The sequence below is a fragment of the Kogia breviceps genome, chromosome 17 (genome assembly GCF_026419965.1).
Source record: "Kogia breviceps isolate mKogBre1 chromosome 17, mKogBre1 haplotype 1, whole genome shotgun sequence".
In the NCBI taxonomy this organism is placed as follows: domain Eukaryota; kingdom Metazoa; phylum Chordata; class Mammalia; order Artiodactyla; family Physeteridae; genus Kogia; species Kogia breviceps.
Window position 1 is genome coordinate 23,075,517 of NC_081326.1, and position 18,389 is coordinate 23,093,905.

Below are 18,389 nucleotides of genomic sequence, written 5' to 3' on the forward strand. Positions count from 1 at the left end.
AAAGGCAGCTCAGACCTGGAGTGCCATCTGAGCAGGGCAGGGGACAGTCACTACTGGTGTTTAAACAGGCAGAACATCAGAAGCCATCCAGGTCACTGAATGTGATCAGGGAAGCCACTGTCCATGTCCAGATCCATGCTGAGCACTTGCACCAGCCCCTCTTGCTCCAATATTACTCCCCTCTGGGTTGAAGATGCCAGTTCTGGGAGAGGGGAGAGCACACACTTAAAGGGAACAGAGCCAGCTCAAACCCAACAATCAGGGCTTCTACTCCAGCAACTTGGGACCCACTCCCACCCTGGATAGGGTGCTGATGGCCATTGAGCAGAGGTGAAGCCTAAGCACAGAAATCAGACAACAAAAATAAATAAAAGGCATCCAAATGGAAAAGGAAGAAGTAAAATTGGAAGGAAGTATATTGTATGATATAATACAATATATGGAAAACCCTACAATCTCCACCCAAAACTATTAGGACTAATAAATGAATTCAGCAAAGTTTTGTGATATAAAATTAATACACAGAAATCTGTTGCATTTCTTTACACTAACAATAAAATATCAGAAAGAGAAAGCAAGAAAACAATCCTGTTTAAACATCACATCATATAGAATAAAATACCTAGCAAAAATTTTACCCAAGGAGGTGAAAAATCAATACTCTGAAAATCATAAAGCACTGACGAAGGAAACCAAAGGTGATTTAAAAATTGAAAGATAGAGACTCCACTGGTGGTCCAGTGGTAAAGATTGCACCTTCCAATGCAGGGGGTGCAGGTTCGATCCCTGGTCGGGGAACTAAGATCCCACATGCCGTGGAGGAGCTAAGTCTGTGCTCTGCAACTATTGAGCTCATGTGTCTCAATGAGAGATCCCCTGTGCTGCAAACTAAGATATCCTTTGTTCTTGGATTGGAAGAATTAGTATTGTTAAAATTCTACCCAAAGGATCTACAGATTGATTACAACCCCTATTAAATATGACATTTTTCACAGAACTAGAACAAATAACCCTAAAATTTATATGCAATCATAAAAGACCCCAAATTGCCAAAGCAATCTTGAGAAGAAAGAACAAAGCTGGAGGTATCATGCTCCTGGACTTCAGACTATACCACAAAGCTACAGCAATTAAAACAGCATAATACTGGAACAGAAACAGACACATAGATCAATGCATCAGAATGGAGAACTCAGAAATACAGCCACACACTTATGGTTAATTAATCTGTGGCAAAAGTGACAAGAATATACAATGGAGAAAAGATAGTCTCTTCAATAAATGATGCTGGGAAAACTAGATAGCTACATGTAAAATAATGAGATTAGAATATTTTCTCACATCATATACAAAAATAAACTCAAAATGTATTAAATATCTAAATGTAGGACTGGAAACCATAAAACTCTTAGAAGAGAACAGAGGCAGAACAGTCTTTGACATAAATCATGGCAATACTTTTTTTGGATAGGACCTCATTAAACTTAAAAGCTTTGAACAGCAAAGGAAACCATTGACAAAATGTAAAGACAACCTACTGAATGGGAGAAAATATTTGCAAATGATATGACCAATAAGAGGTTAATATCCAAAATATATAAACAGCTCATACAACTCAATACCAAAAAAACCAAACAACTCAATTTAAAAACGGACAGAAGACCTGAATAGAAATTTTTCCAAAGAAGATGTACAGATGACCAACAAACACATGAAAGAATGCTCAATATCACTAATTATCAGAGAACTGCAAATCAAAACCACAATGAGATAGCACTTCACACCTGCCAGAATGTGTGAATGTCTACAAATAACAAATGTTAGCAAGGATGTGGAGAAAAGGGAACACTTGTACACTGTTGGTGGGAATGTAAATTAGTGCAACCACTATGGAAAAGGTGGTTCCACAAAACACTAAAAATAGAACTACCAGCAATTTCACTGCTGGGGATATATCTGAAGAAAATGAACCCAGTAATTCTAAAAGATACATGCACTCCAATGTTCTTAGCAGCATTATGTACAATAACCAAGATATGGAAGCAACCTAAGTGTCCATCAACAGATGAATAGCTAAAGATATGCTCTCTTTATATATACAATGAAATATTACTCAGCCATAAAAAAGAATGAAATAATGCCATTTGCAACAACATGGTTGGATCTAGAGGGTAGTATGCTTAGTGAAACCAGTCAGACAGAGAAAGACAAATACTCTGTGTTATCACTTATATGTGGAATCTTAAAAATAAAACAAATGAATGTATATAACAAAACAGACACAGACTTACAGATGTAAAGAACAAACCAGTGGTTACCAGTGGGGAGAGGGAAGGGAGGAGGGTCAAGATTGGGGCATAGTATTAAGACCTACAAAGTACTATGTATAAAATAAATAAGCAACAGGATATATTGGGCAGCACAGGGAAATATACCCATTATTTTCTGATAACTTTAAAGTGTAATCTATATAAATATTGAATCACTATGTTGTATACTTGAAACTAATATAATATTGTAAATCAACTATTCTTCAATAAAAGAAAACCTCAGTAGTTCCTTAAAAAATAGTAGATCATTACCAAGTGGCTTTATTCTAGAAATGTAAGTTAAGTTAATATTATGACCTGTATCATCATATTCTAGAAAAAAGGAGAAAATGCATATGATCATCACCAACAATGCTAAAACAAAAACAAAACCAAAACACGGAGCCAGCATATTTTATGAGAGCAGTCAAGAAATATTCTGTTGATATCCAGAAAAAATTAAACAATGTCTATTGTCACATTTCAATTTAAATTGGACTAAGACATTAACAAATGCATTTAAGAAAAGAAAAAGGAATTAGAGGTTCAGAAGTTAACAGGAAAAGTTAAAATTATCTTACCTGAAAATATTATTTCATTCTTAAAAACTGCAAGATAATTAAACTAAAATTACTTCAAACAATAAAGAAATTTATTAATATAATGATGCACAAATTAAATAATGGTAAATCAATGGGCTTTATGCATATGGTAATAGGACATAGAAGAACAAATTCCATTTGTAGTATCAATAAATATAATAAATAAGAAAACATTTAAAACTAATATGAAAACCTATACGAGAAAACAGTTTTGAACACTTCTGAAGGCACAAAATAATACTTGAAGAAATGAGAAAGTGTACCATGTTCTTTGATAGGCACATTCATTGTATACATGTCAGTTCTTTCTAAGTCAATTTGTTAATTTAGCGTGATCCCAATAAAAATGCCAACTATTTATCATTGTTGTTGTTATTGTTCTTTTTTTTTTGATTGAGGGATTATATCTAGTAGAAGTGATTCTCAAATTCATTTTGAAAAACGAACATACCTCATGCATATATCCTGATAAATAACTCTGAATGAATCAATGTTTTAAATGTAAAAAATAAAACAATAAAAATATAATATAAAAATACAAGTAAACTCTTATAAAGGAGGACTTTTTAAAATTATAGACTCAAATCTATACGCCATAAAACAAAAGACTGTAAAATTCAACTACATTAAAAAAACTAACGCATGGGGTAAAAATATTATAAGCAAATTAAAAAGAGAAGTGAAAAAGTGGGAAAATTATCTGTGACTCATATCACAAAGGAAAGACTAGCCTTCCTCATATTAAACTGTCTTTGAAATAAATAAGAAAATGTCTACTAAACAAATAGGGAAAATATAAGAAAAGGATATGAAAAGACAGTAAAGCAAAGGCAATATAAACAAGCTCGGGCTTCCCTGGTGGCGCAGTGGTTGAGAATCCGCCTGCCGATGCAGGGGACACGGGTTCGTGCCCTGGTCCGGGAAGATCCCACATGCCGCTGAGAGGCTGGGCCCGTGAGCCATGGCCGCTGAGCCTGCGCGTCCGGAGCCTGTGCTCCGCAATGGGAGAGGCCACAACAGTGAGAGGCCCGCAAAAAAAAAAAACAAGCTCTAGATTTGTAAAAAGCTGTTCATCTGCACTCATAATAAAGAACTACTAATTCAAATATTAACATACTTGTGGTCTCAAAACATGGCCCCAGAATAATTTGGCATTCCTCCCATCAGGCGGTGTCACTTTCCCTTATATCTGCGGTCTGTAATGTTCTGACAAACTTGCAAGGAGACTGTCCAGTTTCAGTTGAGCTGTCCTAGCTAACACTGCATGGAGCAGAGATGAGCTGTCCTCACTATGTTCTGCTGAAATTGAAGATTTTTGAGTAAATTAAATGATTGTCTTGTTTTAAGCCATTAAGGGCTGACTTAGCATGGTTTTTGAAATATAACCAATAGGTAACCAGAGCAGCCATGGTTATTGTTTTTCACCTCTTTTAGAAGGGCAAATATCCAGAAACTTGACAACCCAAGGCTACGTGAAAATAGTTACTCGTACACATTCCTAGGAGATAATAACACGGATTGAGACAGCTGTGGAAGCAATTCTTTTCCTGTTTTGTTCTTTTTTACTCTTTTGATTTTGGAATCATATATCTTTTCCACAAGTCTAATTTGAAAAGAAAAGAAGTTTAAATTATATGCAAGTTACTTTATTATGTAGGAAATTTATACTTAATATGTGTATTAAACTATATAGTTTATAAGAAAGACAATTTCACATATATTGTCTCATTTTATCAGTCGTAGCAATTCTGTGATGAATACATAAGTAGGGTGATTATTATCCTACAATAATCCAATTACAGTTGCAGAAACCAAAACTCTAGTTGTTACTCATCAAGTAAATGGCATGGCCAGAATTTAAATTGAGCTGTCCTTGAAAAAGGCAGCTTGGCTTAGTGGAAAGCAAACTAGAAATTAGAAGACCCAGGTCCTACTTTCAATTTTGTCTTTGATTCCTTGAATATTTTTGAGTGAGATACTTAACTTATTTTGCATTTAATTTTATCATCCGGAGACCAGACATGAAAATACCTACTGTTCTAACTTCCCCTGGAGAGCATTATATGGATAAAATAACATAACAAATGTGAAAGTGCTTTGAAAATAAGTAAATACAGAGCATTATCACCAGCAATTGTAAATATAAAGCTAAAATAGATCATGGCTCTGCTTAAATATAACAGAATATATACTGCATTTACAGTAAAAATGAAGGAGTAAGAATACCTGTCAACATGAGATGTAGACAGATTTCAAGGAATTAGGAAACAGGTGGAGAAAAGGAAACTGATGAAGTAGGAGAGAGGCAGAACTGTGTAGCATAGACTCAGGAAAAAATACAGTCAAAAGGTTGCTGATCATCCCCAAAGATCTCTGGACCGTCTCAGGATTTGGATATACCATGTTCATTACTTCCACCACAAGCCATAAGTAAAAGGCTTTTCTATAAAGATATCAATGTCCACCCCATTCAGGCATTTAGGTGTCTCCAGTGAGATGAGTGATTCTTGTCCAGTCATCTCAGAGTTAACTGACAAGTACCACCCACATACCCAGGACTCTCAATCAGCTTTCTGTTGCCTCATTCCTAAAAATAACAATTGAGGAAACTGGAAAAAAAAAAAATTAAAAACAGAGAATAGAAAAAAATATTTTTTAAACTCCCATTGGTATCTTTAGAAAGTTTCACCAAAATTTTCCATCAGTTGTTATGATGAAGGAAAGAAAGAATGAGAGAGAGAGGAAGGAAAGAAGGAAGGAAGGAAAGAAGGAAGGAAGGAAGGAAGGAAGGAAGGAAGGGAGGGAGGGAGGAAGGGAGGGAGGAAGGAAGGAAGGAAAGGATATACTAAGTAATAATCAGAAAACAGAAAGATCTCTTTGACATTCTTTCCACCCACACAAAAATCAATGAATAAGTAGAAATTTAAATTGCAAAAATATTCTAGAAAGTAATACAAAAGGATTAAGAGTTGTAAGATAGAGGGGAGAAATTCAGAGTTATGGGATATCAGTATATTAGATCCAACATATAACTATGAAATTTCAGAAAGAGAGGATAGTAAAATTGAAAGGATGAATTATCAAAGAACTAAAGAAGCAGTTCTCAAGGTGTGATCCAAGGACCTCTCAGGTCCTCTCTTTTCTTCTTATTAACCAAAACAACATAACTCAACAGATAGAGAAGGATGTCAATAGATAATATGAAAAACTGGAAAATCTAGAACTAGCTGTGTGAGGCTTTCATCTAGAGATTATAACCATTTAAAGACATAACTACTACAAGAAACAGGTAAACAATTAAAGAGATTGTCTGTGGGGATAGGAATGGGGACAGAATAAATTAGTTAAGGATCCTTTCTTTTAAATATCAGTATTTACGTATCTAACTATTATAGATAGCTCAGTTAATAGAGGGTTCACTATTATGAAGGAATTTCCCAGAGTTTCACATTAGGAGGCTGAGAGTTGGTCCTTCCTGAGGTTTGGAGGTGAGAATTATTGACACTAGTCTGCAGGTGGGTCCTCCTGATGACCTCATGCACTCCCTTCCATGTAACTGTGAAATTTTGTGTGTGTTTGAGGAACATTGTGAGTGCTATCTTCCTCAGTCTTGAACTACGATGTAAATTAAATCCCTGCTAAATTTTCTAGCTCTTCTATTTTCCATTCCTTGTTCCCTCTCCAATTCCTTGTTGGGTTGTCCCTTTATAATTCCTTATTACAAACTTGAAACTAATGAGCTGGAGTTTTTGTTAAAGAGTTTTATGTTCTTTTGAAGAAAAACAATGGGGCAATTTATACTGAAGCAAATTCTTAGAATCTCTTACCCTAGTTTTTAGTGGAATATTTGGGGAAATCCAGGGACATCTCTGGAACAGCAAAGCTCTTTAGATTGGATCCTGTCTCCTGAAAGGGGATATTAAGTGATGACCTTGAGTAATTGACACTCTGGAATGGAATGATGGAAATGGAGTAGAGACACCTAAGAGCCTTGTGCCCCTGTACAGACACGTGGGTCTACTGTTTCCTGGAACTATGGAAGTCAGCCATTAGCTTGATATATTTCACATGCCACTCAAGGGGGGAGAAAGGACATAAATACATTTTGTAGCATAGTAGTTGCAGTGTGACCAACCATCCTGGTTTGCCTGGGGTTATCCCAGTTTTAGCACTGAAAGTCCTGCATCCCAGGAAACCCCTCAGTCCCAGAAACACTGGGACAGTGGTTATCTTATGGTTGTATGCCTAGTGTGAAGTCAACTGCCTAGAATAAAATCCCAGCTCTGTCACTTATTAGCTGTGTGACTTTGTTGAAATTATTATTTTTTTTCACATCTTTATTGGAGTATAAATGCTTTACAATGTTGTGTTAGTTTTTGCTGCGTTGTTTTTGTTAGTTCTTGCATCTCCCTCCCACCCTCCCTATCCCACCCCTCTAGGTGGTCACAAAGCACCGAGTTGATCTCCCTGTGCTATGCTGCTGCTTCCCGCTAGCTATCCATTTTATATTTGGTAGAGTATATACGTCAATGCTACTCTCTCACTTCATCCCAGCGTCCCCTTCCCCCCATGCCCTCTAGTCTGTTCTCTACGTCTGTATCTTTATTCCTGTCCCGCCACTATGTTCATCAGTACCGCTTTTAAAAATTCCATATATATGCGTTAGCATACAGTATTTGTTTTTCTCTTTCAGACTTACTTCACTCTGTATGACAGACTCTATGTCCATCCACCTCACTGCAAATAGCTCAATTTCATTCCTTTTAAAAAAAAAAAAATCATTCGTTTTTATGGCTGAGTAATATTTCCATTGTATATATGTGCCATACCTTCTTTATCCATTCATCTGTCGATGGACATTTAAGTTGTTTCCATGTCCTGGCTATTGTAAATAGTGCTGCAATGAACATTGTGGTATAAGTCTTGTTTTGAATATGGTTTTCTCAGGGTATATGCCCAGTAGTGGGATTGCTGGGTCATGTGGTATCTCTATTTTTAGTTTTTTTAAGGAACCTCCATACTGTTCTCCATAGTGACTGTATCAATTTACATTCCCACCAACAGTGCAAGAGGGTTCCCTTTTCTCCACACCCTCTTCATCATTTATTGTTTGTAGATTTTTTGATGATGTCCATTCTGACCAGTGTGAGGTGATACCTCATTGTGTGTTGAAATCATTTAATCTCACTTTTTCTCAATTGCCTTAATGAAAGTGGGGATAAACTAGTATGTATGTGGTGGGGTTTTGATAATAAATGACCGAATATGTGTAAAGTCAAAGCAGTGCCTAGTAGGTAGCAAGCACTCAATAAATATTACCTAACAAAACCAATAGTAGTGTTACTATTTTCAAGTAGAAAGATGATTTATTGCACACCAAAGTAAATAGAGCTGTGTACATAACATCATTTTGGTTTGGAGACTGATGAGGTCAAATAGGACCAACCAATGGGTATTTGGGGATGTCAGTTAGCCGAATCAAAATCAAGTATTTATTTGGTTAATCCTATAAACTCTGCAGATACAGCTGTCAGGAAAGGCAGCACCTCATATTCATCTGAGCTGTAGACAAAGCTTCAAACAATAGGTGATATTAAAACAAGCCAATAATCAAAGCTACTTTCATATGTAAGATGTGAGATCATGTTCATCTTGCATCAAATATTTACTGTTGAAATGGACATCAGGTATTTACTGTTGAAAGCAGAGGTAGTAGAATAGGGAATGTAGTGAAGTAGGGCCATGTGTAATTGAGCTCGAATTGTTCTAGTTTTTTTTTTTTTTTTTTTGGAAAGCAGCTATGCTCACCACTATACCACCAATGCTATTTTTTTTATATTAAGTAAATTCTAAGTCTTCCTGAAATTGATGGTTGTCAAAAATGTACAGTAGACATAGACTTTTTTCTTTTCTTTTTTTTTTTTTGCTATTCAACATCTGAACATCTTTTTTGTTAATTCCCCATCATGTGAGCATTGGTCCCACTCTGGAACCAAAAAGGCCAAATTCTGCTTCCTCCTCCCCTATTGCGTCTGTAACAGTAGTTTTCAAACCTTTGTGTGTGTCAGGATCACATGGAAAACTTTATAAAACATGGATTGCTGGGCCCCATACCTCGGAGGGATTGAGAACCTACATTTCTAAAAAGTCCCCAGGTGATCTTGATACCGCCGGTATCAAGGGATCGCTTTTTAAGGACTAATAAGTTAGTACAGGAGCACAGGACTTAGGTCGAACAAAGAGATGCATCTGTCTGGGACTTGAGACAATAATGCAAACACCAGGACGGCTGAGAAATTATCTGTAAATAGAGCAAGCATATCAGGAATCCAGCTCTGTCAACAAAAGTGTTCAACAGCAGGTTTCAAATCAGGTTTGTATATGTGTCCTTTGACACAGCCTAATATGTAGGGCATAGAGATGCTAGGAGTCTGTCCTTTGTAGTAACAGTGCGGTCAGGGAAAAGGGGTGAGAGGTGTGGTAGCAGAGAAAAGCTCAGATGAGGGAGGAAGATGCTGCTGTGAGCAGCGAGCAGCTCAGAACAGTGATGAGTAGGTTGCTGAAGGCACTGCTAAGAGACGGGCCTGATCAAGTGACCCCCCCCCAACTTAGTTCTCACCTTGTGACTTATTACGTGACACAGGGTGAGTCATCTGACTTTCAGTTCCTACCCTACTAGGAGGAGTAATAAAGCAGACAGAGATTTTATTGTAATAAATAAATCAGATGAAAGGAATTTGCATGCACTATAAAACAGAGCATTCTTGTGGAAAGGGCAACAAGACTGACATCTTTAACATTAAAAAAAGACTCTTTTCTTGTATGAGTATTTCTACTGAATTTAAGACCCCCTTTCTTTTTTTTTTTTGCGGTACGTGGGCCTCTCACTGCTGCAGCCTCTCCCGTTGCGGAGCACAGGCTCCGGACGCGCAGGCTCCGCGGCATGTGGGATTTTCCCGGACCGGGGCACGAACCCGTGTCCCCTGCATCTGCAGGCAGACGCTAAACCACTGCGCCACCAGGGAAGCCCAAGACCCCCTTTCTAAATATCACTCTTTATTTCATCTTGTTTTAGCCACAGTGCTGATTTGGAGCTGTTGCATGTTCATTATTTTTTCTTAAAAATTCTTATAATTCAAGAGATTCAAAGTTCTTTCTAAAATCCAAACCATAAAAGTAGATAATTCGATGTTAATTTAGTCTTCCTATGTTATCTATAGGAAGTCTACCCTATATATTACATTAATTTGATTCGTAATTAAAATTATTTCCACAAAGAAAATTCCAAGCCCAGATAGCTTCATTGATGAAGTCTATCAAATATTTAAAAAAGAAGAACTACCAATTTTGCACAAACTCTTTCAGAAAATGGAAAAAGAATATTTTTTCTCATAGAAAATTTTTTTATTGAAGCATAGTTGATGTATAATATTGTATGTTACAGGTGTACAACATGGTGATTTACAATTTTTCAAGGTTATACTCCATTTAGAGTTATTATAAAATATTGGCTGTATTCCCTGTGTTGTACACTATATCCTCGTAATTTATTTCTTTTATACATAATAGTTTGTACCTATTAATCCTCTACCTCTATCTTGCCCCTCCCCCCTTTTCCTCTCCCCACTGGTAACCACTAGTTTGTTCTCTATGTCTGTGAGTCTGTTTCTTTTTTGTTCCTCTCAAAAAAGAAATTAGGCATTAATTAGTTCCTGTCACATCCTAAGGACTCAAACAATAATAACCCTCATTATTTTCTCATTTGAAATCACTTCTCTGGTCTCCTATTTGACCCCATCTTGAAATACTGTTATTTTTATCCATGGTTATCCTTCTCAGTACCACCCTCACTTTTCCCGATCTCTTGTGTTCAGCGAAATTGTGTCTACAGCAAAGAAACCTCAAGGGTGGGCCGAAATGCAGTTGGAAGGTTGACCGAGCACCTAGTGTCTGGATTTCTTGGAGGCCTTAACTGGGACGACGTTGGTCAGGACGTGTAGCATCGCTATTCGTCTTGCTCAGAGGGGATCTGACCACACGAAGGGACCATGGAGTCCAGGAAAGGAGAGAAAAGAGGTGCGCGAGATCACCACAGACTTGGGGAAACCTCAGCATATGCATGACCGAGATGACCTCTATGCTGAGCAGTTGGAATGAGAAATGAGGCCCAAACTGAAAACAGCCTTTAAACATTTCATTGAGCAAATAGAGGCTCTAACTAAGGAGGGACTGGACTTTGAACTGCCTTTGGGGGACTTGGGATTTCACAGAGCTCCCATAGGAGTACCTGTCTCCTTCAGCCCACTACTATTGTGCTGGTAAATGCTACAGAATGGCCACCTTCTGTGGTGACCTTGGATGAAGTGGAGCTGATTCACTTGGAGCGAGTCCAGTTTCACCGGGAGAACTTTGACACGGTAATCGTCTACAAGGACTACAGCAAGAAAGTGACAACGATCAACGCCATTCGTGTTGCCTCTCTTGACCCCATCAAGGAATGGTTGAATTCTTGTGACCTAAAGTACACAGAAGGAGTACAGTCCCTCAACTGGGCTACAGTTATGAAGACCGATGTTGATGACCCCGAGGGCTTCTTCGAACAAGGTGGCTGGTCTTTCCTGGAACCTGAGGGTGAGGGGAGTGATACTGAGGAAGGGGATTCTGAGTCTTAAATTGAAGATGAGACTTTTAATCCTTCCGAGGATGACTAGGAAAAAGAGGAGGAGGACAGTGAGGAAGATTATTCATCAGAAGCTGAAGAATCAGATTATTCCAAGGAATCACTGGGCAGTGAAGAAGAGATTGGACAGGATTGGGATGAACTGGAGGAAGAAGCCCAAAAAGCTGACCGTGAAAGTCGCCAGGAGGAGGAAGAGGAACAGAGTTGCAGTATGAGCTGGAAGAGGAAGGCATCTGTGCACAGGTCAGGCCGGGGCTCTAACTGAGGTTCCAGACACAGCTCTGTGCCTCCCAAGAAAAAGAGGAAGTAACTTCGGAACTTTGACCCTCAGCTGCATTCTTCCTTCAGCTAATCCCTGGAAATTTTACATGACATAGAAACTTTAAAAAAAGAAAAGAAAATGGAGGCTGGTCCTCCATTCAACCTTTGTACCAGTATGGTTTTAGTAATAACATTGCATGTTTTTAGGTGAGATAAATGGTAAGAGTAAATTCCTCCTTGAAATTAAAAAACACACATTATAAAGATCAGCATTGCCAAGCAGTTTATAATGTATCTTGTTCCTAAGGGAAAATCCTGTGGACATTTTTATAGCCAATTACAATGAATCCAAAGTAGCACTAAGAATTGCCTCACTCTTCCCTTTTTCTAAATTCACTGCATGAAATGCTGTTCTCATTTTTGATAGAACGGAAAGACCGCCTTGTGTTCAGCTTGCCTAACAAAGCAATGGCAGACCTAACAGTTCCTGGAAGAATCCAGCCACCTGCTAGAAAACTCAGTCATGTTATAGAATAGTGATCACAAAACATGTGATTTCTGGAACCAACAGGGCAATCACCCAAAAATGTAACAGCAGATTGTGGCTTAAGCTACTACTCAGCACCCTGTATTTTTCAGCACTGTGCCTCTCCAGCCTCTCTTAATATAGTTCTCTTTCTCCCTTCACTTATATCCTTCCAACTGCCCCAGAAAAACAGACTTACACATGCACCTTGCTATTTACACAGTTACTGTATTTCTCTATCCTTTCTTCAGTCCTCCTCTTTTGTATATATATAAAAAAAGGTAAGCTTTAGGCATCAGATCACTATGCTAATTTTCCTCTTGATATCTAAACTTATTACTGGATAATTATGCATTCATTAGCAGTTTAGGGAAACTAGCAACTTCATATATAAGAAGTTACTCTCTGGGGTTAATAAAGATCATACAAGGCGCAAGAAATGCAGTGAAGCTAAGGAAATCCCTGGTGTTCCATTAGAGTGTTTATCTATTATGATTCTCCTTAAGCTGTAAGCCCTGTGAAGGTGGATATTGCGTCTGCCTTTTCCATCATTGTATTGTCAACACTTAAAAATAATGCTCACTATGTGGCAAGGAATCAATAAATATTTGCAAAGTAAGTGATCTCATGGAACACCGACAATGTATCAAGAACTGAGTTAGGTCCTGAGTAAGAAGAAGCCTCAGTGCTGAAGGAGTTCACAATCTATAAAGCGCTATGGGAACACAGATGAGGAGCCATGGCCTTTGCTCAGGGATTATTGTGAAGAGGATTTGAAATTTAAGCTGGACCTGTACCCATAAGTGGGAGTTCCCCAGATAAAATGGGAGAGTGAGGAGAACATTCTAGACAAAGAGAATAAGATTACAAATGGCACAGAGGCTTGATAGTGCATTTGGGAAGCATAAGTGAAAAGGGTAGCCAGAGTGTAGGCTCTATGTGAAGGTATGAGGTCAATGAGGTTTGAAAGGGGGCCAAAGAGGTTGGACTTTATCCAGTAGAGGGAGCCATTTAGGATGATTGCCCTAGAGTGATAGATAACTTGGCTCAAAGTGAGAGAATGGATGAGAGAAACTGGAGAAAGCGCCCGGTTTGGCAGACATGGCAAATGTGCCTGAGGGAGCAGAGGAGGGCCTGGATGAGAAGACAGTCGGTGGGAAAGGATGGAGTGGATAATTGTGGGCAACAATGTGGAGGCAGAGCGAACAGGATTTAACTACTAATTGAAGGATAGGAGGGCAGGAACTCCTTTACTCAAAGTTTTCTCTAAGAAGTGATAATGCATACTCAGGTGACATTTACCAAGACAGTAAATGGGAGAGTAGAAACAGCTTCTGGGAAAATGATGAGTTCTGTTTAGAAGATGTTTATTAATGGTTCCAGCTTTGATAGTTTCACAATAATGAACCGTGAGTAATTGGAATAGGAGTTCAGATCTCAGACGAAATGTCAGTGCAAGGGACAAAGTTAAGAGTGATTTGCTTTAGAGATGATGGTTGAAACATTTGATGAAATCGCCAAGGTAGAGCATGCCAGATAAAGGACAAGAAGACTACAGAGTGAGTCTTGGGAAATGTTTCCATTTAAGGGGGAATATAGAAAAGAGAATGAATGAAGGGCTAAAGAAGAAATTACCAGGAAATACACACCATAGAGAAGAAGAAACCAATAGGGGGAAATTTCACAAGGGAGGAGGAAGGTTGAAGAAGACTAATAACAGTAGAGTGCTTTTGGTATTTAAAACTTCATTGGTGGCTTTGGAAACAATAGTTAATTGGTGACTGTGGGATTCAAATTACAGGGAGTTAAGAAGCAACTATAAAGTGAGGGATGAAGGCATTGAACATTTTGACTATTCTATGAAGATTTTAGCAATGAAAGGAAAGAAGGATCCATTGAGAGCTTGATGAGGTAGCAATATCAGAGAAGGTTTTATTAAGATGATAGTTTAAGCTGTCTAGGAAAAATAATCATCAGAGAGGAAAGGATGGAAGATTCCAGAGAGAAAACCTTATTCATCAAACCATCCAGAAGAATGAAAGAAGGAAGTAGAGTCTACTGCTTGGGCCTTAAAATGATTAAATTCATTCTCTCACTGTCTTCAGATGATAGAAATTGAGTGTTCTCTGAGGTCCAGAAACAATAAAGCTTTTCTAGGGAATATGTATTAAGTTACAATGATAAAACAACCTTGCTGTTTTGAGGATTTGGGGCGGGGGTGTTGAAACCTTAGGATACATGGGGATACAAACTCAATCTATCCTGAACTGAGAAGTCAGCAGCCAGGACTCTGCCCTGAGGGTTGGCACTTCTGCTTTGCTTACATTTCCTTAACCTTCACTATGGCCACTCCATTTCTTAGACTAAGGAAAGTAATTATTTATAATACAGTCCATTCAACTTGGATCTGCAATAGAAGAAACCTAATTCCTGGTTATAATGTGGTTGTAAAAAAAAAATTTGCTCATGTGTAATGGGCAGATTGTGGGCTGAGAGATTAAAAAATCCTGGACACATTTCTTCAGGGTTTGTGAACTGAGCTTGGAAGGTGATACTGGAACATGAATGAAAACTGTGATTGAGAAATTAACCATTGGACCAATAAGTGCACTCGTATAGCTTGCAGGTGATGTCGAAGCACAGGATATTTTCCCCTCTCAACCTCCTTCCTAGGAAAAGAGAGTGAAGAGAAGTTGATGACATTTGTATTCAATTAATGTGCTTGGTTGTAGAGGGCTTGTGAACACAAGACACTAGTAGCATTAACAATAACCAGATACCAGATAAAGAATGGGCTTGGACACTTATCTGATGGGCTGTTACATGACCTTCACATTGGATTAGGCTCTGTGTTTCAGAGCAACCACTGGTTTCTCATGAAGTAGAGTATATCTCATGAAGCTTCTCTAAGTGAAGCTCTTTGTAGAAAGTAATGACTTTCAGTAGTTAAAATACCTGATGAATATCAAAACCATCAGGAAGTAACTTGTACAAACAAAACTGGGGAGCCTAAGAAAGAACAAGTCTGTCCACTTCTAAGTCAAAGGGGGAGTTTCAGATTTATGAGTTAAATCCTTGGCTGTTTGAACAAGCTTGGCATTGTCTAAGCTGCTAAGTGAAGAATGTCCTGAAGGAGAAGAGGAAGGAAAGAGTGGTTTGCTAAGTAAAATATATTTAATTTGTTTGTTTTTTTAAAAAGCCGTCAGTATTTATGAAAATAACTGACAGAAAAAAATCAGCAAGTAGAAAATCAACAAAACAGGGTACTGAGGTGTTCTTATGTTTTTTTTTGCCGTATTCATTATACAGGGCTGGCCTCCAATTTCAAACTCTAGGAGGTATGGTTTGTTAGTTAACAGTGGAATGGGCCACACCCAAAGACTTTGGACCTGAAACTAGACCCTCATCTTTAAATATGAACAGAGCTGTTCAGGAAGAACTAAAGATCTAAGCTGAAAGACAAAAGAGGGTATTAAGGCAGTAAGGGCACCCAGATATCTGAGGCTTCTGTCCTCGTCATCTTTTGGTCCCTGGGATATGCGTAATTCTCAGTCCATATATGATGCTGAAAAATGATTTTTTTTTTTTTTTTTGCATTACGCGGGCTTCTCACTGCCGTGGTCTCTCCCATTGCGGAGCGCAGGCTCCGCGGCCCCGGCTCACAGGCCCAGCCACTCCGCGGCACGCGGGATCCTCCCGGACCGGGTCACGAAGCCGTGTCCCCTGCATCGGCAGGCGGGCTCCCAACCACTGCGCCACCAGGGAAGCCCGAAAAATGATTTTTTTGACTAAATGAAAACCAGATAATCAATGATCCTCTGGACAGGGACACTACTTTGATGGGGAAATTCAGGAATAGAAATGCTCAGAAACTCAGGATGTAGGAATTAGGGAAAATTCAGTTAGGAAACAGCAAAAGACAAACCTAGGTAGGAGCTCAGGGTCAGGACCCAAATCTTAAGAAAACAGGTTCTGATAGTGAAGGGAAGTTGCCAAAGCAAGATCTAGGCCTGAGCAATAAGGCAGAAGCCAATTCATCAGGCCTGCATAACTAAATCATGCATTCATTCAGCAACTGATCATTGAGTGCTTTTTGTATAACAGGCATACTACTAGAGGCCGGGAATAAAGCCAAAAGAGACAAAGGTTCCTGTTTGCAGATAGTAAGAAGAGACAAGAAATAAAGAAAAAATGGAAAGTAAAATACATATCATGCTACATGAGGTTAAATGTTTTAAAGAAAACACTGGAAGGGGTTGTGATTTTACATAGGGTGGTCTGGGAAGATATCACTAAGGTTACACCTGGATAAAGACAAAGAAAAAAAGATAGATGGAGCAATTCACACAAATATCTTGGCGAGGAGTAGCCCAGGGGAAGGAGGCAGAGTGAACAGCAAATGCAAAGTCTCTGAGGCTCTGAGGCTAGAAAGGATCTGCAATTTTCTAGAAAGAAGGGAGGCTTGTGTGGTTTGAGGGAGCGATCAAGCGGCAAACTATCAATAGATCGGAGAGGTAAGGGGAGGGCCAGAACGGGGGCAGATCACACAGGACTTTGTAGAATTGGACTGAAGGTGCTGAAATCTTTCTTCTCCAAGATCAGAACTGTTCGAGACCAAGGTCAGGTTGAACCTACCAGGATCCATCAAATAAAAGCACTTCTGTCGGGGGTAAAGAGATTGAGAACCAGATAAGTCCTATCAGCTAATCCTCAGGGGGAAAAAATTACATAGGAAACAAAATGTGTCATCAGCCGCCCCCTTCCCCTTCCTCTGGGGTCCTCTCCTGCTACCCTCTGCCCAGTAGCCAAAGGAACACATTTCTGTCCTCTTTTCTGTAGAAAACTAAAGCATTCACTTTGCTGGCTTAATGTGGAGCTAAGGTTATTTAAATTATAATGAGGGCAGACTAAGAAGTCCTCAGTATGTAACGGAACATAATGATGGAATAAGAGACATTGGAGCTGAGAGGCTTGGGCAGGGATCTGGTACCTTTAGCTGGTTCACTATTGGCAACTCCCTGTGTGAGTAGTAACTGACATGCAAATAAAGCTCCCAGTTTTAGAGTCTTTCTCTCTCTTTATGTCTATGTGAGTATATGTGGTTTATTATACACATATTTATAGTTAACTGCATTTGTTGAAGTAAAATTCCAAGTGCAATTAAACTTTTAAAGAAAGATAATAAAAACAAAATGAAGTCTAAATTTAAGTGAAACGTAAGTGATCTCCTACATTCTAATTCTGGGTTGTCCACTCCTTTCCCTTATCCATCTTGTAAACCAGTTTTCAGGCAAGATCTGACACCTACATAAGTGCTAGAGGAAGGGAACTTCTGGAACTGGACGGAGTTCAGTGGAGACATTCATAGACCAGCTTCCATTTGCCTAAAGTGACTCGGCTTACTCAGTTTTAATTATTTCAAAATCCTCAGCACCGTCTCTTCTAACTAGGGTGCATTCGTGGTTCTTTACATACATGAGAGGCAGCAAAGGTGGGATAGATGACACGAGTTTCTTTGTTTTTTTCCCCCCGGAAAACATTACCTCTTGAGTGGGGGGGAGTCAGAACTCTCTAGGAATTAAGTGATATCTTATTTCATATTCATTATAAGCCCAATCCAGGCTTCCACGAGTCTAAATTCAGTTGTTCAGCAACTGCTTAGCACAGCTAGTTTATCAAACAGGGTATTGTGCAGTCTAAATAGAAACAAAAAGCTTTTTGATTTGGGCAGTTCTCATGAGAGCTCATTGAATTTATTGTGATATTTCTCTTTACACAGAAAGGAACCAGATTAGTATCCGATAACACATCAGCACATTTATAAATGCTGAATGCTGAGCTGTGGGCACCATGTGACTGGATACAGAATTTGTAATTCTTTTTGCTTTATCGTGTTTGCTGCAAGGACAGGGTGAGTTTTCGAGGCACTGATCTCATCTGCAGGGATCTGGGAGAGCAGCCAGTCGCTGTGGACGCACACCAGCCCCACACGGAGCTGGATGCAAGCAGCT

At 38.8% G+C, this 18,389-nt stretch overlaps 1 pseudogene; it reads left to right on the forward strand.

Moving 5' to 3' along the window:
* The first annotated feature begins 11,163 nt into the window (after positions 1-11,163).
* Positions 11,164-11,901, forward strand: LOC131744238 (FACT complex subunit SPT16 pseudogene; annotated as a pseudogene).
* The last annotated feature ends 6,488 nt before the right edge of the window (positions 11,902-18,389 follow it).